Source organism: Gopherus evgoodei, chromosome 3, assembly GCF_007399415.2.
Source record: "Gopherus evgoodei ecotype Sinaloan lineage chromosome 3, rGopEvg1_v1.p, whole genome shotgun sequence".
Taxonomy (NCBI): Eukaryota; Metazoa; Chordata; order Testudines; family Testudinidae; genus Gopherus; species Gopherus evgoodei.
The window spans coordinates 111,635,415-111,660,754 of record NC_044324.1 but is presented as its reverse complement, the minus strand read 5'-3'; the positions used below and the strand labels follow the sequence as shown (position 1 = coordinate 111,660,754).

Here is a 25,340-nt window from a genome sequence, read left to right as displayed (position 1 = left end):
AGCATGGGGAATGCAGCTGGCTCTGGCTGTCATGGCTGCAAGCTCCTGCTGCTGGTAAGGGGCAGGGAGTGAGGGGGTTGGGTAAGGGAGCAGACGGTCTTGGGGGACAGTGAGGGAGGAGTGGGAGGTTAGATGGGGCGGAGGTCAGGGGATGGGGAACAGGGAGGGTTGGGAGTGAGAGTCCCGGGGGGCAGTTAGGGGTGGGGAGTCCTGGGAGGGAATGGTCAGGGGATGAGGAGCAGAGGGTGGTTGGATAGGGGGTGGGAGTCCTGGGTGGGGAGGATAGAGATCAGGGCAGTCAGGGGATAAAGAGCAGTGGGGTTGGATAGGGGGCAGTGGTCCTGGGTGGGGGTGGTTAGGGGACAAGGAGCAGGGGGGATTGGATGGGTTGGGAGTTCTGAGGGGGGCAGTCAGGGGGCAGGAGGTGGGAGGGGCCAGGCTGTTTGGGGAGGCACAGCCTTCCCTACAGCTGTGCAACCCCGATGTGGCCCTCAGGCCAAAATGTTTGCCCACTCCTGGTGTATCCAGTCCAGTGTCCTATCTCTGACAGTGGTCAGTATCAGATGCTTAGAGGAAGGTGAAGAAATGCCACAATGGTAAATTATGGAATAATCAGTCCACAGGATGAGCTTCTTCCTGTCAGGAATCAGGGCTTGCAGAAGACCCTGAAACCACTGAGTTGACCTACAGCTGAAGACCCTGATTAACCAGTCCCTCTGTCTAAAAAGGGCCTGCTCTTATATCAGCAGCACCAGGCTAGCAGCTGCTCAACAATTATGCCCGCAGCTGCAATTATTCCTGTGCCTGCCTTCTTCCCAACATTGCACCAGCCCTGCTTCTGCCTTGTTCCTGCCAAGATCAAGCCTGCTCCACCCCTGCTCCCATTTGGTTCCTACTCCGACTCTGACTCCTGGTTCCTGATTCTGGCTCTGACCTTCAGCTCTGACTCCTGATTCCTGACACCAGCTCAGATACTTGGTGCTGTTCCTGGCTGTCATAAACAGATAGTTAAGGGTTAATGTCTCTTTTACCTGTAAAGGGTTACAAACAGTAAACCTGGAACACCTGACCAGAGGACCAATCAGGAGACAAGATACTTTCAAATCTCGGTAGAGGGAAGTCTTTGTGTGTTTTCTTTGTCTGTTGTTCTCTCTGGGTTCTGAGAGGTAACCAGACATACCTACAGGCTCTCTAATTTTCTATTCAAATAGTAACAGTAGAAGGCGGTTTAGTCTTTTTGATTGTTTTCTTTATTTGCAAATGTGTATTTTGCTGGAATGATTTTAATGTGTATTTGTGCTGGGGGGAAGACTCCTCTCTAGTGTCTATAAGCTGAAAGACCCTGTAATATTTACCATATAAATTACAGAGACAACTTTTTTACTTTCTATTAAAAGTTTTGCTTTTTAAGACCTGATTGATTTTTTCCCCTTGTTGAGGCTCAAGGGAATTGAGTCTCTACTCGCCATGGAATTGGTGGGAGACAGAAGGGAGGGGGCAAAGGTGGAATCCCTTTGTTTTAGATTCACGGAGCTTGAATCTGTATTACCTCCTGGGGAGCGGGAAAGAGGAGGGGGAAAGGTGCATTCCTCTCTGTTTTAAGATTCAAGGAGTTTGATCACAGTAATCTTCCAGGGCAACCCAGGGAGGGAAAGCCTGGGAGAGGCAACGGTGAGGGAAAGGGTTTACTTTCCTTGTGTAAGATCCAGGGGGTCTGGGTCTTGAGGTCCTCTGAGAAGGTTTTGGGGGGACCAGAGTTTAACAGGCACTGCAAGTCCTGGTTGGTGGCAGCACTACAAGATCTAAGCTGGTAATTAAGCTTAGGGGGATTCGTGCTGGTACCCCATCTTTTGGATGCTAAGGTTCAGAGTGGGGATTTATGCCATGACACTGGCTTCTGACTCTGACTACTAGGCCTGACTCCCTCTGCTCGGATCACTAGGCCTGATCACCCATAACCCAGTTTGTGACAGTTTGAACACTAATCCCTTGAAAAAGAGAAGGGACAGGTGGGTATCTTGCAGGACCTGCAGACTCAGGTTGTTGTCCTGCAGCCACAGAATGTGGCACTACAGACACAGGCTATGCTGCCCACAGCTCCAGCTCAGGCCCGTCAAGAACCAAAAATTCCCCAACTGGACAAGTATGCCAGCAGCTGCACTAAATTCTTTGGGTTGCTGAATTAGTGCTGGCTCCTATTTCTGTTGCACCCATAGTCATTCCCCATGAACCAGTCCCACATGGGACTTATCATCCCTCTGACTGGGGGAGGCCTTGGCCTGGGTCTGTCCACTCTTGGAGAAATCTAGCCCTCTCCTGGACCAGTTTGAGAATTTTGTTCAAGCCACAGCATTGCTTTTTGATGACCCGAGTCACATGCATACAGCAGTGGCTGCACTCCTGATGTTGCAGGACGGGTGCCAGCCAGATGCTAATTATGCCATGGCATTTCAAAGCCTGAGAACAGACATGGAATGGAATGAGGCCATGCAGCACTATCACTACTGGCTTGGCCTAGATGATGAGTTGAAAGACAAGCTGGCATGGATGGAGCCAACAGCCAATCTGGATACCCTAATTAAACTGTTCATTAAAACTGACAACTGCTTGATAGAAAGCCACCAAGAAAGAAGGTCAACTTCCCGACCCCTGCTAGTCTTGTGGTCTCTGGTCCGCCAACCATCTGCACGCTTCCTGCTTCCTGAACCTATGCAGCTCAACCAAGCCTGGCCTCACCTCTCCAAGGTGGAGAAAAACAAGTGTTGGGCCTATGCCTTTACGGTGAAGAACTGGAACATGATCTGCATCCTGGTTGGGAAACTCCACGCCCCAGCCACAAAAGAGGGATCTGGGCTGGGTTGGCGTTTGCCTCCTCACTTTAATACCCTACACCAACATTTTTTTGCTAGAACTTTGGTTATGGCTGATTGGGCCAAACACACTTCCTTCGCGCACTGCAGCTACAGCACCCCATGATGTTGTAGGTTAACCTGGAAGCACTAGTGGACTCTGGTGCTTCAAGCAATTTTATGGCCTTGAAAGTTGCTCAAGCACATAATGTCCCCACCCAGTACAAAGTTCCCCCCAACTTGATATAATCAATTGACAGACATCTTTTTGGGCCCAGTCACACAAACTGCCCCCCCCTAGAAGTCACTACACTTCCAGGTCCTGTGTAACTGAGAAATCCTTCCGTTCTGATTGATCTGTATGCACCATTTCCCAGTTGTCCTCCGTATTCCCTGGCTCATTACCTGTGACCCATGTATCCTCTGGCAGACTGTCATGTCTGGAATGTTGCATTTTAGTTCATCATATTGCCAGAAGACTTGCCTCTCAAAATCCATATACCAGAAATCCTCTACAGCTCTGCCTGTCTCCCAGGATCCTTGGCAACTGCTGCGGCCTCCCTAACAGCTTCAGTAGTACCCACCAAATACTGAGATTTTGCTGACATGTTAAACAAAAAGAAAGCTGACATCGTGCCACCTCACTATAGTTATGGCTGTCCCTTCGACCTCCAGCTTGAAGCAGAGGTCCTTTTCGGGTGTACCTATTCTCTCTCAGAACCTGAGCTACAGACTCTCTAGAGTTATCTCCAAGAAAGCCTGGAAAAGGGGTTAATCTATTCCTTCAAGAGGCTCCTACTTTCTTTGTGGGTAAGAAGGATGGCTCCCTGTGGCTTTGTGTGGAACAACAGGCATTAAAAAGCATTACTACCATTACCCTTTGTCAATGAGCTCTTTAAAGGACTCCACTCTGCAAAGGTCTTCACTTAATTGGACCTTTGTGGCGCTTATTCCTGGTTTGGATTTGAGAAGGAAACAAATAGAAGACCGCCTCTCGGGCATAGTACAGACACTGACTAATTCGATATGCCATTTGGCCTTTGTAATATTCCAGTGACTTTCCAACAGCTCATTTGTGACATCTTTAGGGACATGCTTCACCGATTTGCGTTTTTTACCCCAAGGATATCTTCATTTTTTTCCCAATGATCCAGTTCTTCACGACCAACAAGTACGCTGTGTCTTAAAAAGACTCTGCCAAAAATTATCTGTATACAAAGCCTGAGACGTGCGAATTTGACTAGGAGACAGTTGAATTCCTTGGGTATATTGTCTCCCCCCAAGGGACTAACCATAGACCCATGCAAGGTGACAGCCATATCTGACTGAGCCACTTGGAAGGACAAATGAGACAGACAGCAATTCCTGCATTTTGCCAACTCTTACTGGCAGTTTATCAAAGGGTTTTCTAGACCTGATGACAGAGCTTCTGCAAGAAGGATCCCGGTTCATCTGGTCCTTGGAAACTCAGTCTGCCTTCAATTAGCTAAAAAAAAAAAAAAAAAAAAAGTGTTTACTTACCACAGTACCCATCCTTATCCCTCCAGACCCCACTAAACCATTTACAGTGGAAGCCAACACATCAGACTTTGCCATAGTCAGTGTTATCCCAACAAGCTGGCCCTTGTAGCCAACTTCCTCCCTGTGTCTTTTACTCCTGAAAGCAAACCCCATCAGAAAGAAATTATGATATCTGGAACAAGAAGCTGTTGGGTATCAAGGTGGCCTCTGAGGAATGGTGTCATCTCCTGCAGAGAGCCCAGTTCCCAGTCTAGGTCCTTACAGGTCACAAAAACATTGAGTACTTCAGAAAAGACAGACACCTCAGTCAACACCAGATCTACTGGTCCCTCTTCTTTGCCCGATTTGACTTCTTGGTAACTTTGGGGCCAGAAACGGAAAGGTGGACACTATGTCACACAAAGAGAAGTATTTCAAACCTGGCAGAAAACTCCCTTCCAGAGTTCTTAAGGCATCCAATTTTGTCAACAGGTCAGTAGACAGTAGCCTGATATCCTCCATTCATTCTCTGCTGCCCAACAATCTGTTTACAACCCAGGCCCTGGATGATGTAGATGCCCAGCCTGACTGCAGGATGATGTCCTCTATTACAGGGATCACATGTCCCAAAGGGATAATTTATAGACCTGAAGTCTAGGCTATGTCATGACATGCTGCTTGCTGGTCACTTAAAACCAGGATCCAAGTCTTGGATTGGCCTGAGGAATTTCTGGTGGCCGGGTCTATGTGCTTACATCAAGGAGAATATAAAGTCCTGCAGACTCTGTTCTTGAATCAAGCGCCTGTGCTCAAAGTCACTCAGCTCCTTCCAGCCTTTGCCCATTCCATCCCAGCGCTGATCTACCATATTTATAGACTTATTGTGGAGCTGCCTTGCTCTCATGGGCTTACAGTGATCCTAGCCATGTTGCTCTCCTAACAAAGATGGTGCATTTTGTTCCATGCTGCACCCAGAACAGCTACCATCCCAGAAAGGGCATGTCTCTTCCTAGAAAACATCTGTTACCACAGGTTACTAACCATCATCACATCAGACCTGGAATCCCAATTAATCTCCCATTTTTGGTGAGTTTCTCAAACTTCTTGGCATAGAATCCCTCAGCTTGTTTGTGTATTACCCTGAAACCAATGAGTAGAATGAGTCAACCAGATTTTGGAACAGTATCTTTGCTGTTTTTCTAATTAGCAGCAGGATTACTGCTTTACCCTGCTTCACTATATGGAATTTGCCTATATTAATACAACCCATGCCTCCACCCAACAAAGCCCACTCTTTGCTTTCATCCTTGTTTTCATCCAGACATACCCATGAGTTTTCTGAAACCTGCCACTGCAGACTTGACTGCCCATCTGTGCAAAGTTCACTAAGAACTCAAATATCAGAGGGGTAGCCGTGTTAGTCTGGATCTGTAAAAGCAACAAAGAGTCGTGTGGCATCTTATAGACTAACAGACATTTTGGAGCATGAGCTTTCGTGGGTGAATACCTAATTCGTCGGATGCATGTAGTGGAATTTCCACTACATGCATCCGATGAAGTGGGTATTCCCCCATGAAAGCTCATGTTCCAAAATGTCTGTTACTCTATAAGATGCCACACGACTCTTTGCTGCTAAGAACTCAAAGAACATTTGAGATCTGCTAAAGAAACTTACAATCACTATGCTGACCAGAGCCACCAGACTGCACTCAACGTTGTCATAGAGGACAGAGTTTGGTTATCCATAGAGAATCTTAAAATCAACCTGCCCATCAGCCTACCTCGACCACCAGTACCTGGGCCCATTCAAGATCTTGGAACAGGTCAACCCAATAACATTCAAGCTGCAGCTATCTGAGCCCCTAAAGAGCCATCCCATAATTCATATCTCCCTTCTAAAGCCTTACCCTGAGAACCTCTTCCTGAACTGCTCCAACACACTGCCTTTCAGGAATCAGAGCCTGCAGCAGAGCTGGTCTCCAGGCAGCCTCATCAGTACCATTGGCCTGCAGCAGGCTGCCTGATTAACCATGCCACCTGATTGGCTGCAGAGGCCAGTAGGCTAGCTCTTAAACCAGCAGCAGCAGTTGCTGGCTTCTCAACATGCATACCTCCTGACCCTGGCCCCACTGTGCCTACTCCTGTGTTACCTTGTTCTTGCTGCTGCTTTCTACCCAACCTTGCCTGAGCCTCAGTCCTGCCCCGTCTTGAACCCCTTCTGGCCTGATACCCTGCACTCTCCAGTTCCTGCCCTTCAATTTGAGCTCCTGACTACGGACTTTGGCTCGACCCTCGGCTCTGATATCCAGTTTCTGCCTTTCAGTTTGACCTTTGGCTCCTGACTACTGATAATGTCCCTGACCTTGACCAGGAGGCCTGTCACCCACTCCAACCATGAGGCCTGCTGCCTACTCTGACCCAAAACTAGACCATCCTCATCCCAGTCAGTGGCTACTGCCACTGCCCATGATTGTTCAAGGGCTAGAAGAACATTTGATCCAATGAATTCTTAACTCCCAGCAAGTTAGGGGGAAACTCCTGGTGAACTGGGAGAACTATGGTTCAGAGGCAGCTGGGAGCTGGTGGAGAAACATCCAGGTCTTGGACCTGCTATGGACTTCATCTAACATATCCAGAGAAGCCAGACCCCTAGATTCCTAGGAGGTGTCCTCAAAGTGGGGATGGTACTGTCAGGAATCAGGGCCTGCAGATGAGCCTGGACCCTGCTAGTTGACCTACAGCTGAACACTCTGATTGACCAGATCCCCTGATTGGCTGACAGGCACCACTAGTAGGGCTGTCAAGCTATTAAAAAATTGCAATTAATTGTGGGATTAAAAAAAACTGATTAATTGTGCGATTAATCACATGGTTAAATAATAATAGAATACCATTTATTTAAATAGTTTTGGATGTTTTGTACATTTTCAAATACATTGATTTCAATTACAACACAGAATACAAAGTGTAGAGTGCTCACTTTGTTTTATTTTTGAATGCAGTTTTTCTTTTATATAATTCTACATTTTGTAAGTTCAACTTTCATGATAAAGAGATTGCACTATAGTACTACTATGAAGGAACTGAAAAATACTCTTTTGCTTATCATTTTTACAGTGCAATATTTGTAATCAAATTAATAATATAAAGTGAGCAGTGTACACTTGTATTCTGTGTTGTAATTGAAATCAATGTATTTGAAAACGTAGAAAAACATCCAAAAATATTTAATAGATTTCAATTGGTATTCTGTTGTTTAACAATGCGATTAAAACTGTGATTAATTGTGATTAATTTTTTAATTGCAGTAATTTTTGAGTTAATCACATGAATTAACTGCAATTAATTGACAGTCCTATGCACCAGGACTCCTTTAAAGCCCAACAGCAGAACCAACCTAGTGCCAGCTCCGAGTTACAACCTGCAGCTGTGATTGCTCCTGTGCTTGCCTTGCTTCAGTCCTGCTCAGACTTTGCTCCCAGCCTCATTCCTCCTTGTTTAGTCCACTCCACAGCATAATTCCTGTCTCGGGCTCTGAACGCAAGCTCTGACTCTTGGTTCCCAACTCCGTCTCTGACCTTTGGCTCTGATTCCAGCACTGACCCTCAGTGCTCTTCCTGGCCTCTGACTCCACGTTGGAGCACTAGCCTTGAGAACCATGCTCCGACTACTCGCCTGGCTGCCCCACCTGGTCCATAACACTTCCTAACACCTGTCAGTTAGTGGTTGTCTTATGCCTTAAAGCACAAGAGTTTATAAACTTCCATTTTAAAAATTTAATTTAAAATGAGGATATTCACATTATCCATAGAAATCTCATTCTTTTGTGAATCCTACTAATGATATCCTTATGGCAGTAAGTTTCACCGTTGGTTATATTTGTGTAAAAAAAATATTTTTCAGTTTTAAATTATCTGCCTTTCAATTCTTCTGAAAGTCTCTTTGTTCTTATGAGAAAGAAGGATAAATAGAAATGCAGGAAATACTGTTCATTATTTGTATACCTCTGTCATGACCCCTCTTGTGTGTCTCTTCTCTAAACAACTTCTTCAGTGCTTAGCTAGACAGTTGGCTGTAGCGATCATTCGCCATTTGGTCCATTCCTGCGCAATAGCAAAGTCTTGATGGCCTGAGAGTCGGAACAGACTTGATGAACCCATGTAATAGGGAGTCTGTCTCTGGGCCACCTCCACCCCTCAGTTGGTGGAATTTTATCTTGGATGTTACAAGCCACTCGGAGAATGGCTTTCGCTGGAACATCTTGTGGCACCCTTGTGACATGTCCGAAAAGCATAAGGCGCTGCCTGTGGACAATGGCCCCAGTAGTCTGTAGACCCAAGTGACCATAAATATCTGCATTACAGATGAAGTAATTCCTCTTTATGCCCAATATCTGACATTGACGTTTTGTGTGGAAAGCCCCCAGCTTTGTCCAGTCTGAGTAGCATAGTGTCCATTTTTCATAGCCGTACAACAGTATGGGAAGGATACAACTCAAATAAACCCTGAACTTGATTGTCATACTAAGATGATGCCGATTCCATATCTGTTGTAAACAGCCCTTGGCAGATGCTGTGATGCCAATCTGATGGAGAAACTCCGTGTGAGAATTGGAGGAGCAGGCAAATATAGAACCCAGGTACCAAAAGCTGGAAACTGATTAGACGGATTCGTTGTTCAGAGCAGGGACCAGGCAACCTCCACGTCGTCTGGCAGACTAGTTAGAGCCGAGAATCTGTTGCTAACATCAGTACAAAACCTGTTGGCTAAACCTGGCACACTTCATTATTGCAGAGGGCCAGGGCCAGTGCAAGGATACTTGGCGCCCTAGGCGTAACTTCCACCTTGCGCCACCCCACCCCAACCCCTCCCCCCAGAGCATCGATTATAAACTTTCAAAAATGAATACTGCATATATGGCATTGTTCATTAGAATTATACACGTTCGACTTGAAAACTTATTAATTTCATTAGTTAGTCTACATATTTAATGAAAATAAATGGAATAACCTGACAGGGTTTGGAGCTAGCTGCTTTGGCAGGGGGGTGCAGCAGGAGTTGGCTGGAGACAAGGGGGTTGCAAGGCTAGCTGCAGACAGGAGGTGTGGGGCTGCAGGCAAGGCAGAGGGGTGCGGGGCTGGAGGCAGGGCAGGGGGGTCAGCAGGGGTTGGCTGGAGACAGGGGGTGTGGGATTGGAGGCAAGGCAAGAGGTGCAGGGCTGGCTGCGGGCAGGGCAGAGGATGCAGCAGGTGCTGGCTGGAGACAGGAGGTGCGGGGCTGGCTGCGGGCAGGGCAGGGGGTGCAGCAGGGGTTGGCTGGAGATGGGTTGGCTGTGGGCAGGGCAGAGGGGTGTGACAGGGGTTGGCTGAAGACAGGGTGTGGGGTTGGCTGCGGGTAGGGCACAGGGTGTGGGGTTGGCTGGAGACAGAGGGTGGGGGGCTGGCTGCAGGCAGGGCAGGGGGGTGCGTCTGGGGCTGGCTGGAGACGGGGGGTGCGGGGCTGGCTGGAGGCAGGGCAGGGGGTGCAGCAGGGGCTGGCTGGAGGCAGGATGGAGGGTACCAGGGCCGTCCCTAGATATTCTGGGGCCTATGCAGTCCCCCCCATGGGGGGCGTGATGCCACCCACCCTCCATGGGAGGTGGGTCCTTGGGTGGGGGCATGGGAGCATGGGGGCTGGCTTTGAGGGCAGGGGGAAACCACCCCCCAGCACTCACCGGAGGCGCAGCTGGGGATGGGTCTCTGCACTTCCCCCCGCCAGTGAGTGCAGGCCCAGCCCAGCTGCAGAGCTCAGGGGAGTGAGGGCGGGGCTGAGCAGGGGCGGAGGCCCTGGAGAAGGGCCAGAGCAGCAAGGAGCAGCGCGGCACCCCCAGCGGCCAGAGGAGGAATAACATCACTTCCTGTCCAGCCGGCCAGAGCTGATCAAAGCCGCAGCACAGGGTGAGGATCCCAGACATTCTGGGCACTGCTTTTTGGCACCCTCAAATGTTGGCACCCTAGGCAGCCGCCTAGTTTGCCTAATGGTTGCACCGGCCCTGCAGAGGGCTTACCTGCTCGCTGGAGCATTAACACCATGTAGGCGACCACTAGGTGGTGATCTGTTTTCGTCACACATTCCACACCAGGATATACTCAACACACAATAGGCATCTCTTTGCCTCCTGTAATGATGCGGTCCAACTCCTTCTGAGTGATGCCATCACGAGAGATCCATGACATCTGGTGTAGGCATCACTGCTTGAACCATGACCCAAGAAAGGAAAGATTCTGGGGGGCACAGAATGTAAGCAAGGGTGAGAGTTATCACTGGGTGTGCCTGAACCACAATGATCAGTGACCTGTTCAAATCCAGTTCACAGAAAGCCAGTAACTGCATTTAGGTCACCCAGGATCAAGAGATTATCATACGGAGGGACTGTAATTGGAACATCTAGTATGTAATCATAGAATGATCTTTAACTGAGTCAGATTCCTCTGTTGGCGCATAGACTAGTATGAAAGTGACATAACCGTTGCAGATGTTTAAGACACGCAATAAGTAATGAGGAGACACGGGTGTCCAAGTTGTCAGCGTGGACTTGGCCTTTGTCTCGCGTCGTAGTGCTACCCCATATAATGATTGTGACTGCCAGAATACAGAAGTAATCTTCCACCTCGTGACATCTGTAATCTATCAGCCTTGCTTCTGTTAGTCCAGCGACTGATATACCAAGCTGATCCATTTCGCGTTAGACAGCGATCTGATGATCATGCCTGTGAAGAGTTCCAATGCTCAAAGTTGCAATTTTGGTGACTGTCAGAGATCCTAGATACAATTGAAGGCATTGTAGGGGGCAAGGATAGTCCAGCAGTTTGAGCATTGGCCTACTAAACCCAGGGTTGTGAGTTTAATCCTTGAGGGGGGCACTTAGGGATATGGGGCAAAATCAGTACTTGGTCCTGCTAGTGAAGGCAGGAGGCTGGACTCAATGGTCTTTCAGGCTCCCCTCCAGTTCTATGAGATAGGTATATCTCCATTTTTTATTGTCACAATGTACTACAGACATGCCTGCCAACATCAGAGGACACGCATTCCAGGGTGAGAGAGGGCTTTGGCACAAACCCCTCATACTTGCACTGAAGGGAGATGGCACCAACAAGGCATCTACAGCTGAAAATAAGGTGCTGGGCTTATAACCCTGGTGCTGGGTTATTCATGGTCAACAAACAAGGGCAAACCATTATCCCAGGAAATACCTTGTCCTACTGGGATGAGACAGAGGCACAGTAATGTGACCATTTTCCTGGTCTACCAGTACTGGCTTCATGCTGTGCAACCTGAGCCATTGGTCTCTCTCAGCAACTTCCTTCACCTCAGGTAGCTAGGTGCCCTGAATCTCACCACCTGTGTTTAGCAATCTTTTTCAGAGTTCATGTTGGATCTGTCCACCTTTGTATAATACCCAAGATAATAATTTTGGACAAGCCTTCATCACTGATGGCATAGCTCCAATGAGCAACCCCTTACTTCAGATGTTACACTTCCTCCACCACCATGAGGTACAGGTCAGACTTGGGGGGGGGGTCTTCTCTAAACTACAGTCTCAATCTTGTCCATCTTTTGGTACTTGTGACACAATTAAGGTGGGCCCCTTCCAGTGCGGGACAAGTGCACCCGCCTTCCTCGGGGAATAGGGTCAGGTGCATGAGCCTATTTCCCCCAACTCAAGTCCACACATCTGGGCTTAGCTGTGGGGTAGAGTGGCCCAATGGCCAGAGTCTACACAAACCCTCTGCTCATTCAGAGTAGTACAACCTAGTGACCAGAGTCCATGAAACATGCCCCCTAATATCAGGGCAGTGTGACCCAATGGCCAGAGTTCATGGGGGCCACTGGCAGCCCAGGTACGGGGGCTCAGGCCCACCCAACTTGACCGTGCCCTGACCCAGGGTCCTAGTACTGGTCGAACAATCAACTACCTGCTCAGCAGGTTGTCCTACTGAAACACACTGAGCTTACCGCAGCAGGACATACCACTCCAACACTGCCCCGGGTCACTTCCTACCGTAGTCTCAGGCATTGTAGTCCAGGAGGCTTTGAGATCTCTTAGTTTCCCAGCACCAGCCACTCCCTGAGGCTCCATGTGCAGCTGGGGTCCAAGGCTGTGGTCCACATCTCCACTCCCTTCTGGCACAGGCTGGACACCAGTCTCAGCAAGCACTCCCAACACATAACCTTCCCCCACCAGCATCTCCTCCTGACTGAGCTGGGCTGCTTTCTTTTATACTGGTACAGCTGGAGCATGCCCATAGGGAGAAAGGGGCATGGCTTCCTTAGCCCACAATGTGGCTTTAACCCTTTCCGATCCGGTGCAGGGCAAGTGCGCCCCGTCACAGACCTCTAATAATGTATCTCTTGTCTCCAATCCCCTTGTATTTTTGCTATATCCTTTTGGAGATGAGGTAGCAGAACTGAACACAGAATTCCAGGCAAGGGCATTCAAATTGATTTATGTAAAGGCATTATCACTTTTTCAGTATTATTTTTAATCCTGTTCCTTATGTATTCTAACATTATGTTTGCTTTTTGATTGAGCAAAGGTTTCCATTACATTGTCTACTTGTATACCCTGGTCTTTTTCCTGACTGAATACAATTAACTTAGAACCCGGTAATGTGCATAATTAGTTCCAGTTACTACTTCCAGTATGCATTATCATGCATTTGTCACCACTGAATTGTGGTCTGTCACAGGCATGACATCAAGACCCTGAAAATAATCTCTTGAACCTCTGCAGCCTCAAACACTTATCAAACAATTTTCTCTAACTGGGTGTATTTGGTCAGTGTCTGAAAGCCATCTGGAACAGAATCTATGTGTTTTTAGTAGACTGTAAACTATTTGGGGGCAAAGAGGGTCTTCTATTTTATATATGTACAGTACCCAGCACAATGGGGCCCAAATTCTGATGCTGCATGCTGGGATGAAGACACTGTTCCCTTCACCCTACCTATGAAAACCCTTCTAAACACTGGAATAAATTGCTTAGGGAGATTGTGGAATCTCTGTCATGGGAGGTTTTTAAGAACAGGTTAGACAAACACCTATCAGGAAATACGTAGCCCTACCTTGAGTGCAGGGGACTGGACTAGAAGACCTCTCAAGGTCCCTTCCAGTCCTATGATTCTATATGTCTCCTACCAAAACTTTTCTTTGCTATCTCCTCTCCAAAGGGAAGTGGCCCAATATTTCAATTTGAAAATCTGTTCGTGTTAGCTGTATCTTTGTAGTCAAATCCCAAGATCTTTTGTTAATAATCTGAAAGTCAAAGTATGTTCACTAAAACCTTCACTAAAGTTTGCAAAACTTTTATGAGAACCGAGGATAAGTTTTTCATAAACCTTGATGGAGTTTCAGAAAGAATCATTTCCTTCCCCATATTGTATTAGGGAAGTTCTCTAGAAAGTGTGTAGGTTGGGTGTGGGAGGTGTTAAACACTGTGGTACAAGCCAAGTTCAACTCTGAGAATTTCTATTTATTCATTCAAATTCTAAACTCAGTGTGAAACTCAGAAGGTGCAAGCACAGGATTAAATAAAACAACAAAAGGGCTCCTTGAAACTTTTAACCCTTTAGCACAGATTTAAAGAACATACAAGATGAAACCTTTTAGTTTCCCGCAGTTCTGCCAATGCATCTTTACCAGCTCTAACATTCCTGGCATTATATTTTTAAAATAACCAAGGAAAGATTACAAATTTGTTTTCATGTATTTTCATGGAAAATATTGCTGTTTATTTTCAAGACTTAATTGTTAACTGACTTGGAGTTTTGCACCACTGATTTTTTTTCCCCAAATCCTCAGATTCTATTAATTATTTATTCAAACTGTAATGACCGAAGAAATCAAGATTTTGTAACAGATTCAGAGGTAAACCCTAGGGGTCATGGTTGCCACATGTGGGTGGGCAACAGGCAGAAAGCTAATGTGTTTATGGTTAAGGCTATGAGTTCTGTCACAGAAGTAATGGATTCCATGACTTTCCGTGACCTCCCTGACTTCTGCAGCTGGTGCTGGGCCAGCAGCAGCAGTTTGTGTGTGTGTGTGGTGGGCTAGGGAGTTAGGGGAAGGGCGCTTATCTCAAGGTGGAGGGGATCCCTGGTTCCCCACTGCCCTGCCACTCCTAGACGGAGAAGGGCCAGAGGGGGCTCTGCGCCACACACTGCTAGCGCCTACATGCTCCTCCCTGCAGTTCCCATTGGCTGTGGTTCCCGGCAGCTGGCGCTCATGACAAGAAGCAGCGCATGGAGTCCTTCTGACCCCTCCGCCACCTAGGAGCTGCAAGCCATAGAGCTGGGTAGGGAGCCCTGCCAGCCCTTCCTACCAGCAACAGCAAGGGTCCCAGGCCACGCTGCCTGCCTCCGCCCTCCCACCAGCAGGGTGCCCTGGGCCACTTCCCCAGCACTCGTAGTGCCCCCGCCCAAGTTTTAGTCACATCTATTTTTAGTAAAAGTCATGGACAGATCATGGTCCGTGAATTTTTGTTTACTGCCCACGACCTGTCCGTGACTTTTACTACAAATACCCATGACTAAAACGTAGCCTTATTTATGGTGCCATCAGCCACGCTAGCGGGTGTGCAGTAACAAGTGGGGCTGGTGTTGAGACCTGGGCTTCATAGACTCATAGACTTTATGGTCAGAAGGGACCAATATGATCATCTAGTCCGACCTCCTGCACAAAGCAGGCCACAGAACCCTACCCATCCACTTCTATAACAAACCCTAACCTATGTCTGAGTTATTGAAGTCTTCAAATTGTGGTTTGAGGACCTCAAGCTGCAGAGAATCCACCAGCAAGTGATCCATAACCCACGCTGCAGAGGAAGGCAAAAAACCTCCAGGGCCTCTGCCAATCTGCCTCGGAGGAAAATTCCTTCCCGACTCCAAATATGGCGATCAGCTAAACCCTGAGCATGTGGGCAAGACTCACCAGCCAGCACTCAGGAAAGAATTCTGTGTAGTAACTCAGATCCCACCCCATCTAACTTCCCACCACAGATCACTGGGCATACTTATCTGCTGATAATCAAAGATCAATAGCCAAAATTAAGCTATCCCATCATACCATCCCTTCCATAAACTTATCAAGCTTAGTATTAAAGCCAGATATATCTTTTGCCCCCACTACTCCCCTTGGAAGGCTGTTCCAGAACTTCAGTCCTCTAATGGATAGAAACCTTCATCTAATTTCAAGTCTAAACTTCCTAGTGTCCAGTTTATACCCATTTGTTCTTGTGCCTACATTGGTACTAAGCTTAAATTCTAATTCCTCTCCCTCCCTAATATTAATCCCTCTGATATATTTATAAAGAGCAAGCATGTCCCCCCTCAGCCTTCTTTTGGCTAGGCTAAACAAGCCAAGCTCTTTGAGTCTCCTTTCATAAGGCAGGTTTTCCATTCCTCGGATCATCCTAGTAGCCTGTCTCTGAACCTGTTCCAGTTTGAATTCATCCTTCTTAAACATGGGAGACCAGAACGGCACACAGTATTCCAGATGAGGTTTCACCAGTGTCATATATAACGGTACTAACACCTCCTTATCTTTGCTGGAAATACCTCGCCTGATGCATCCTAAAACCGCATTCGCTTTTTTAACGGCCATATCACATTGGCGGCTCATAGTCATCCTGATCTACCCAAGTGGAAAAGAGCCCAGAAAGAGTGTGGTGCATGTGGCAGCTACTTATACTGTGGCATTGTGCCTCGCTGTGCCATCCTGCTGGGGCAGTCTCGTTTCACATCACCTTTTACCTCAGGTTCCTTTGCACTGGGACAAATTAGCCCAAGGGGGATGATAATCAGCCCAACTCCACAGCCAGGAACTTTGCTGCAGAAGATGAGCCCCAGGCCATACTATAGGGCTGTGCTCTACTCTTAGCTGCAGCATCCCTGCTGAGAGAGAGCTGGCTGGGTAGTTAAAGGGATAAGAGATCCCAAGCCATGAGGCTCTAATCCTCTCAGGATCCCTTATGATGATTACTGTCTGTGGGCAGGAGCAGCGAGTTGTGTGGGCCCGTGGTGCCTGTGCTCCAGCAAATTCAGGGCCCGGGGGGCCCGGCTCCACCAATGTTCGGGGCCGGGTCACGCCCCCAGCCACACCTGCCGCCCCTGCGTGCCCCCTCCCCCGAGCATCCTTGCCTACCCTGCCTGGCAGAGACACAGCAATACGAAGTGCAGTTTGGACGATTGGGCAGCAGGTGGGGGCTTATTTTGGCTGGACCTCCTGAGCAGCAGCTGGGGGGGGGCTTGACTGAGTGTTGTGCTGGGGGGGGCAGGGAGGGGGCCCCTCCCCCTGAGCTCACTACTGTCAGCAGGTAGAGGGCTGGGGGGAGTCCTCCTCTCCGGCCTCCCACCCCAGCCGTGGGGCAGCCTGCCTGCTGCACCCCAAACTCCTCAGTCCCACACCCCCTCCTGCACCCCAACCCTCTGTCCCAGCCCAGAGCCTACACCCAGCACCCAGACCCCCTCCCAGAGCCCACACCCAGCACCCAGACCCCCTCCCGCACCCCAACCCTGAGCCTGCACCCAGCACCAAAACTCCCTGCCAGAGCCTGCACCTGTCCCACAGTCAAACTCCCCTCCCCCGAGCCTTAGGCGGCCGTGTGGGGTGAGGGCAGGACTCGGACCCGTTCTGGGCACCACCAAAAGTTAGGCAACCCGGCCGCCCTACCTGTGGGGAGGTACCTGCTTCCCCATTATGGAGCCGCCCCACGTCGGCTACACGCCCCAGCAGCCACAGGCAGCAGCGCCCACATCTCAGCCCGGTAGGGGGCGAGAAGCTGCTGCTTTCGCGATCACTCGTCGCTATAGGACCAAGGAGAGGGGGTGGGGCCGGCGTGCTCAGTTCCGCCTCTTTTCCCGGGGGCTTGTGCAGCGGCAGCGGCCAGCTGAGCGGCGGCAGTGCGGGGTCCGGAGCCCAGGTGTGCTGGGTGACAGAGCCGCTGGGGCCGGGTAAGAGGCGCTTCGAGGAGCCTGGGGCGCAGCGGGATTCGCTTTTCCCGGGTGGGCGCCGCCCTGTTCCCGAGCAGCAGCTGCTCCGCGGCAAGGGGGCAACCGGGGCCGCCCGCCCTGCCCTGCCCGCGAGGCGGGGACGGCAGGGGGTGCCCCGAGCCCCCAGGACTGCCCGCGGGAGAGGGAAGGGCCGCGCTGACGCTGCGGCGGCGGTGCCCGCGGGAAGGGGATAGTTCCGCATTCCCGGGGCCCTCAGCTGAGTTGCTGCAGTTCCGTGCGCTCTGCATCTCCCCGCAGCCGGCTGGAGAGAGGGCAGCCCTCGCTCACCGGTGGTGCTGGCGGCTCCAGGGAGCGTGGAGGGGGACAACACGCCAGCCTTCCTCCTTTTGGACCGCTTTCCCCGAGCCAGGAGTGGCCCATGGCTGGAACATGCAGTGCACGCCCAGTGTGTTTGGCGAGAGACGCGTTCGGGTGCAGGCAGTGCTTGTAAAGTGCAGACCTGCCTCATACTTCCAGAGAGACAGGCTTCACACGTGCCAAGCCAGAGACCCTTGGCCCCTTCTGTCTTCCGTAGCAGCCCTGCAGGGTTGCGATGGTAAAGAATTGCGGCATTCCTTTCTTCTGACTGCGCGAGGAGCTTCATTAGAATCATGAAATCAGTGCTACCCCAAAGCTGCTATTTCTCTGCTTGTTCCTGGTGCTTCTGCCTAAATCTTGCCCAGCTCTCCCGCTGTCTGACTTCCTGCTATAGGTTTAAATAACATGCATCCGACTAAGTGCTTCTATACTTCTGTTAGTCTATAAGGTGCCACAAGACTCTTTGCTATGTTGACAGACATCCTTGTATGTATCCCTTTTTAGGGGTTGTCTACACAAACAGTTTTCAGAAAGCTGTCTTACAGTAGCCTACTGTGCACCAGCTGTCTATGTGGAAACTACTACCGTGCACTAAAGATTCTTTGTGTACTTTAATCTGCTTCCATTTCAAAGTGGGATAGAGCAAAGCACACAACTGAGTTTTTAGTATGCAGCTGCAGGGTCTGTGTTGCACTGCAGGCTAGCATAGTGTGGGTTTACACCCCAATGTGCTTCAAAATAAGTGTAGATAAGTCCTTTTCCCCATGCTTCACCTTCACCCTCTGAAAGCAAGAGTTGTAGTGTTCTTGGGAATTTGCTGCACTTTCTGCACACAGAAAGTGCAGAGTGTGAAAGCCTAAGGAAGTGAATCTTTCATGGTGTGTTCATTATCACATTCAAGATTTGTGCTGTGAAGCGTATATTTTTGTGTAAATAAGCTAACGTACTCAAAATCTGCTTGGCCTGCTGTCACATAGCTAATAGGACAATTTTTGATATGTTACATGTCCTACAGAGAGATGTGGGTCTCAATACATTAATAGATTCCAGTGCCAGAAGCAGACAATTGTGATCATCTAGAGATAAACCACAGGCCATAGAATTTCCCCTGACTAATTCCTAGAACATATCTTTCTTTTTTTTTTAATTAGAAAAACATCCAATCTTGACTTTAAAATTGTCAGTGATGGAAAATCCACCCAGGTTCCAGTGGTAATTCTCTCACTGTTAAAAATTTATGCCTTTTTTCCCGTTTGAATTTGTCTGGCTTTAACTTCCATTGGATCATGTTGGTGTGTGGGTGTGGTTTTTTTGTTGTTGTTTTTTTTTTTTTTTTGACTAAACAGCCCATCATTAAATACTTGTTTCCTCATGTAGGTACTTACAGACTGTAACCAGGTCACCCCTTAACCTACTCTTTATTAAGCTAAATAGATTAAATTCTGTGAATAGAGTCTTAAAGTGTGCTGAGGGTATACACTCTCCTTAATACTATCTTTTCAAAGTAATGGTTTTGCTCTTCTGTTACTTAGGGTTATTTGCCCCAAAGTTTATAAAGTTTCCTCTTGAAGAAGCTAGTGTCATATTTTATTTAAATGGCTTATTTAGGACAATTTTCTGGTGACTTGTACTTTATTTATATTGTAATAATTTCCAGAGGTCCCATCAGGGCCCAGTTGTTCTAGGTGCTGTACAATTAGCACAATTTTTGGTGAATTTTAATACAGATGATATCCAGTGGTCCTTGTTAGTACCTAATTCCCTACATGCATTAGTCCTGTTTTCAGTCCTGGGCTGTATCTGAATAAAGCATATTAATGCAGATGGAAATATTAAGGTTACGATTTAGTTGCAAGTACTTTTACTAAAGTCATGGACAGGTCATGGACAATAAACAAAAAATCATGGCCTGTGACCTGTCCATGACTTACATTATAAATACACCTGATTAAATCTTGGGGAGGAAAGGAAGTCAGCTGCACTGGCTTCTGCTCGCTTGGTCCTGGGGACTGCCTGAGCAGTGGCTGGTGCGGCTGGCCCCAGGGATACTCCAGCAGCGGCCAGTATGGCTGTCTTTGGGGCTGCCCCAGCGACTAGCTGCAAAGCTGCTCCAGCAGCAACTGGTGTGGCTGTCCCCAGAGCCACCTAAGCAGCAGGCCCTGGGGGACCCTAGGGTCAGCCATGTTGGTGGCTGCAGAAGGCCCGGAGGTCGCAGAAAGTCACAGATCCGTGGCTTCTGTGACCTTCATGCCAAATATGGAGCCCTAATTATAATTTAATGGGAATGGTGTTACTTTATTTTACTTAAGTTTCTGTTCAAATTAGGTGCATCTGTAGGCTGCTGTCATGATGCCAATGTGACCTTTGTTGAAAAAATTGTTTACCTCTTTGCTACAGTATGAGAACAAAATATTGGCAGTATCTAGGAACAAAAATTATCTTGCTGTGTCTGGTTTTATTGTCCACTCTGAAATGCCAATAAGTAAAATCAAAGTTGTTTTTTGTTTTGTTTTGTTTTTTTTAAATGGGAAAACATCAGCGCAAATGTTCACTAAATGGATAGATTCATACATGGCAAGATCGCTAGGATAAGTGTACAAACAGTGCAAAATAGTCAACACACTGCCCAATTGAACTGCAGTGTATTTCTGGACAAGGATTAGTTTATGTATTTCTGGACATATGGTTCACAATTGCATTAGTTGTTGAAGGAGAACAAAGTGTCTGAGCCTGGTATTATATAAACAAATGCTGCTAGTAAAAATAATCAAATCATAAATACCCTAAACTAAAACTGAAAGTAAGTTATTCTGAAACAATTTAGTGAGGCTTCCCCCAAATGCACAAAATGGAAACCATATCCTTCATAAAATATTGTTTGCCTCATGTTTTTCATATTTAGCTATTTCCAATGAACATTACTTCTGTGACTTACATTGAGGACAGGTGGGGTTTTACATGTTAGCAGAACTAACTTTAATCTGAGGAGGAGCTCTTAGAAACAGAGCTTATGATATTTTAGTGTAGTATTTCCTAGAGGCCCTAATTGTGATCAGGGCCAACTATGCTACATGTACAAATATGTACAGGACATTATCTGCCTCAAATGAGTACAGATAAGAAATTGATACTGCAAGATAAACTGAAGTTTCTTAGTACATCATATTTTCCTCCACCCTTTCTTTGTCTTCAAACTATACCAGCTTTACTGGCTCTCATTTCTTCTTCCATTTTTGCACCTTCTTTCCACAGCTCATGGCGCGCTCTCTCTCTCTCTCTCTCTCTCTCTCTGAACTCCTGATTCTATTTAGCCAGGCCTCCAGTCAATTTCGTTTTGTTCAAATCTATCCTAAAGACTCAATTGTTTGTGTGGGACACAGTTAATGTCTCCTCCATTCAGTATGACTTCAAAAGAAGGGAAAAGTGGGAAGGAAGGGTGGGGGGAGAAAATAATAGTAAGGGCAGTATTTATTTTTTGTTATGAATCACCGGTGCTTAATAAATATTACATAACCAGTGTGACTGATTCCAGTTCTATCCTGATTTAATTCTGGAGAAGACACCTGCTAAATCAATTAACCTATTGCACAATCTGATAACAAGCCAGTTTAGCTTTTTAAATCTTCATACATTCACCTGGGTGTTGACGTTAAGAGGTTCATTTTTTTTCTATTATATCTAGTATATCTTATGAACTTTAAATTGAAGTACCTGGATGTCTTGATCCTTGAGACCTTTTAAAATACACAATAGGATATATGTTTTTAAATTTGAATTGAAAGGAAATAAAAACATTGCAAACTCTGCTACCATTTAAACTTGATAACTGGGTCAATTTATTTCACTAAAATGGCAGCAGGCTGACTTATTTTATTCACTTTGCTCTCATGCTGCAATAATAATGGGGAAAAGTGAAGTTTTCAGTGTCTTTAAAACTTAGTTTCTTCTCAAATGTCTCAGAACACATAACTAGTGCTCAGTACCTTTTAGGTATGGAAACACGTGTGAGGATGGTACCAGAACACTCCGGTACTAGCACATTCCCCACAGATAACAGGAACAGGCTGACCCATCCTAAAGACAAGGGCAGGAGGGTAGTATGGTAGAGTTGTTTCGTCAGAGGCAGCGCCTTAAGAGTAGAGGGGTTGTGCCCCTGTGTGTCAGGAGTGATGTGTGTAAGAATGCATCCCTGAATGGATGTCTTTTTCTGGCCTGGGGAGTAGTGGTAAATCCTGCCACTGAGTGAGGTGGTCCGTTGTCAGGGAGCACGTATGTACTATCAGAACTGTAGACATCGGATCCGGGGAGCTAGAGACTGCTTCGTTTAGCAATAAATCTGGCCAGGTCATTGGGGGTTCTCTCGGAGTCTGCTGTGTCAGCAATCTGCAGAGCCGGGGAACACACATGTGCGCATCCGACTGTTATCAACATTGGACAACAGAGCACCACACCGGTGTCTTCTGATAACACTTCTGTATTCAAAAGCTGATCATAAAAGGGATTTGGTTTTTAATTTTTAAAGGGAAAAATAACAATTTTGTTTACATATCAACACTGGGTTGAGTACTCCCCTCCCTCCCCCACTGGAAAAAAATACTGAACTCTAATAAGGTTAAATGTTTACTCATAACTGCTTATTGCTAAATATTAGCAGTCAATTGTGAGGATATGTCTGACTCATTCCTAGACCTAGGGAATGTTTTTAGTTCAGTGTAACATACTGCTCTCATCGCTTCACTTACTTTTTATTTAAGAAGAACAGGAGTGCTTGTGGCACCTTAGAGGCTAACATATTTATTTCAGCATAAGCTTTTGTGGTATTTAAGCTCCTCCTAACAAAAATCTGTGTTCTTTTAAAAAAATAACAACAAAATATTTACCTATTCCAAACTGACCACTAAAGGCAGTAACAGGTGCTGGGCTGGCATGGATGTCACTGTTGGTTAGATTCAAGAACATCTCAATTGCCTTTTATTTTAATATATCAAAATATTATACAGACAATGGTGAAACCTGTATGAATGAGGAGTATTGAGTAATGCTTTGTTGAATTACCATGAGTATAGCAAGATAGTAGTCTTTCTACAGCTAAGGTTGCAACAGAGGGTTGTCAGCTCTGACTGAAGCTATTCCGAGAGATATTCCCTCCTCCCCCCCCCCAAACACAATGTAATGTCATTTTCTTAAAATATCCTATTAAAATCTCCTAGATTGCTTTCAGTAGTCACTGGGAGATTGATGCCGATTCGGGAGACTCTGGGCCAACCCTGGAGGCTGACAACTTATTGCAACAAGTTCCATTTTTGAGCCAAATTTTGTGTAAATTTTTTGTGCACTTGTTCAAAAAATATTAATGGTTACTGACAATGAGGACTATTTTAGAAAATTTGAAGAAAGTGAAGCAAAATACTTTTTCCAGTTAAACTTAAAAATGACATTTCTTTGAAAAATGGTCAAAAGTGTGTATCTCTTTCTCTTGTAATTTGACTATTTTCAAAATGTAAAGACAACCCCAAAATTGCTTGGAGTGGAGCTGATTCTACCACCTTTACACTGAATAGTACCTTACTCAGCAAGGAGTCCCACTGATTTCTCTGAAGCTACTTACTGAGTAAAACTGATCCTGCAAGGCTCAGGGTGCTTAACTTTTAAGCATGTGAGTATTTCCACTGAATTCGGTGACTGCTTGTATGTTTAAATTGTATGTGGATAAATTTTTTTGCAAGGTCAGGGCCTAAATGTCACTTAAACTGTAAAGGCCTTGGTAAATAGTTCTGATTATGTCATACATAAGCTAGTTTTCAAGAAGAAAGATCCCTCTGCTATATAATCCAAAGTAGCAAACCACGAAAACAAGACATGAGACTAAATAATTGAAACTGATTGCTTTTGGGGGGAAATATTTTTGTTGTCAAAGCTGAAATCTAAATTGCTCTGTGCTTCTCACATCAGTGCCTGTCATAGTGAGCTTTCAAATGTGGATATTTTCTATTAAATGTGGAGTCCTGTGCCATGTAAGGAAAGGAAGTCCAGGCACAAGGCAATTTTTAGCATGTAAGTCCTAACAAGAACCAATGGCTGGAAGCTGAAGCCAGATAAATTCATGTTAGAAATAAGGTGCATGTTTTTAAAAGGGAGAGTGATTAACCATTGCAACAAACTACCAAGGGAAGTGGTAGTTTCCATCTCTTGATGTCTTCAAATCAAAACTGGGTGCCATCCAGAAAGGTATGCTGTAGTAAAACAAGTTATTGAACTCAGTACAGGGATAACTGTATGAAAATATGTATCCCAAAGATAAGACTGGAAGGCAGAGGAGACAGTTCTTCAGTCTGGGGTTAGCATCTGAGAGAGATCTATCTCAGGGAAACTAAGGACTATTGCAAACATTGCAATATTCTGGTTTGAATGGAAAATGCCCTTCTCCAACCTTGCCTTCTCAAAGAACAATATACAGCATATTCGCTTAAAGTTATGCAGGCAACACATTCAAAACATACTTAGTTTTATCTTGATCTTGCTGAAGTTGTACTTAAGAAGTGTGTGTGAGAGAGATTTTTGTAGGGGGTGGGAGTATTGTGGATGATGGTAGATAGAAAGTGAAAGGGTGTCTGCTGTAGAGATGAAGTATCTGAGTATTGCTATTGTGATATTAGAGTGGTAAGGTAAAAGACTTCAACTTGGTATACATTTCTTGAGTTCTTGTTAGTGTGGGATGGGGAAACTTCTTGGCCTGAGGGCTGCATCGGGTTTCCAAAATTGAATGGAGGGCCTATTGGAGAGGCTGTGGCTCTTCAAACAGCCACATGTGGCCTGGCCCCTGACACACACACACACACCGGTCTCTGTCCCCTAATGGCCCCCCTGGGACTCCTGCCCCATCCACCACCCTCTGCTCCCTCACTGCCCCCTGGCACCCCATCCAACCCTGCTTTTTTTACTGACTGCCCCCGGGACCCCTGCCACATCCAATCACCTCTTCTCCCTTACTGCCCTGGAACCCCTGCCTGCTCCTCACCATCCTGTCCCACCCTACCACCTTTCCTGACTTTTTTTCTCTCCCAGGACCCCTGCCTCCATTCAACCACCCCTGTTCCCTGCCCTCAGACTGCACCGCCGCCATCCACACCCACACCCCTGCCCACCACTCTGAACTCCTCTGCCCTCTTACCGTGCTGTCTGGGGCACTGAGTCAGGCAGCGGCTCTGCAGCTGCACTGCCCAGTCGCCCACAGTATTGCACCGGCTGCGCAGTGAGCTGAGGCTGCGGGGGAAGGGGAACAGCAGGGGAGGGGCTGGGGGCGAGCCTCCTGGGCCAGGTGTTATGGGGCTGGGCAGGAGGGTCCCACGGGCTGGATGTGGCCTGCAGGCCGTAGTTTGCTCACCTCTGTGTTAGCGGGTGAACTCCTGGCATCAAGGTCAATAGCAAAATTCCCATTGACTTCCGTGAAGCCAGGATTTTACACATTGTGTTCGCAAGCAGGCTTGAGCAATTCCAAATTAAAAAGTTGAGATGGTACTGAATGGAGACGCACTCAGAGGTGGTGGTTGTGGCTTTGGCTTTTTCTGTCTTTATTGTCCTCCTTGTTTATCAGTCACAAGCTCTGAGAATTGGAATTGGGTGTGTTTGTAGAATGTGTTTTAAT

General features: G+C 47.0%; 1 protein-coding gene across 1 annotated transcript in view; it reads left to right on the top strand.

Moving 5' to 3' along the window:
• Nucleotides 1-17,239: 17,239 nt before the first annotated feature.
• Nucleotides 17,240-25,340, top strand: part of STX7 (syntaxin 7) — a 43,728-nt gene continuing 35,627 nt past the window's right edge. The window contains exon 1 of the mRNA XM_030556328.1: nucleotides 17,240-17,338. The gene's annotated coding sequence lies outside the window, so the exon portion shown is untranslated. The remainder of the gene's footprint in view (nucleotides 17,339-25,340) is intronic.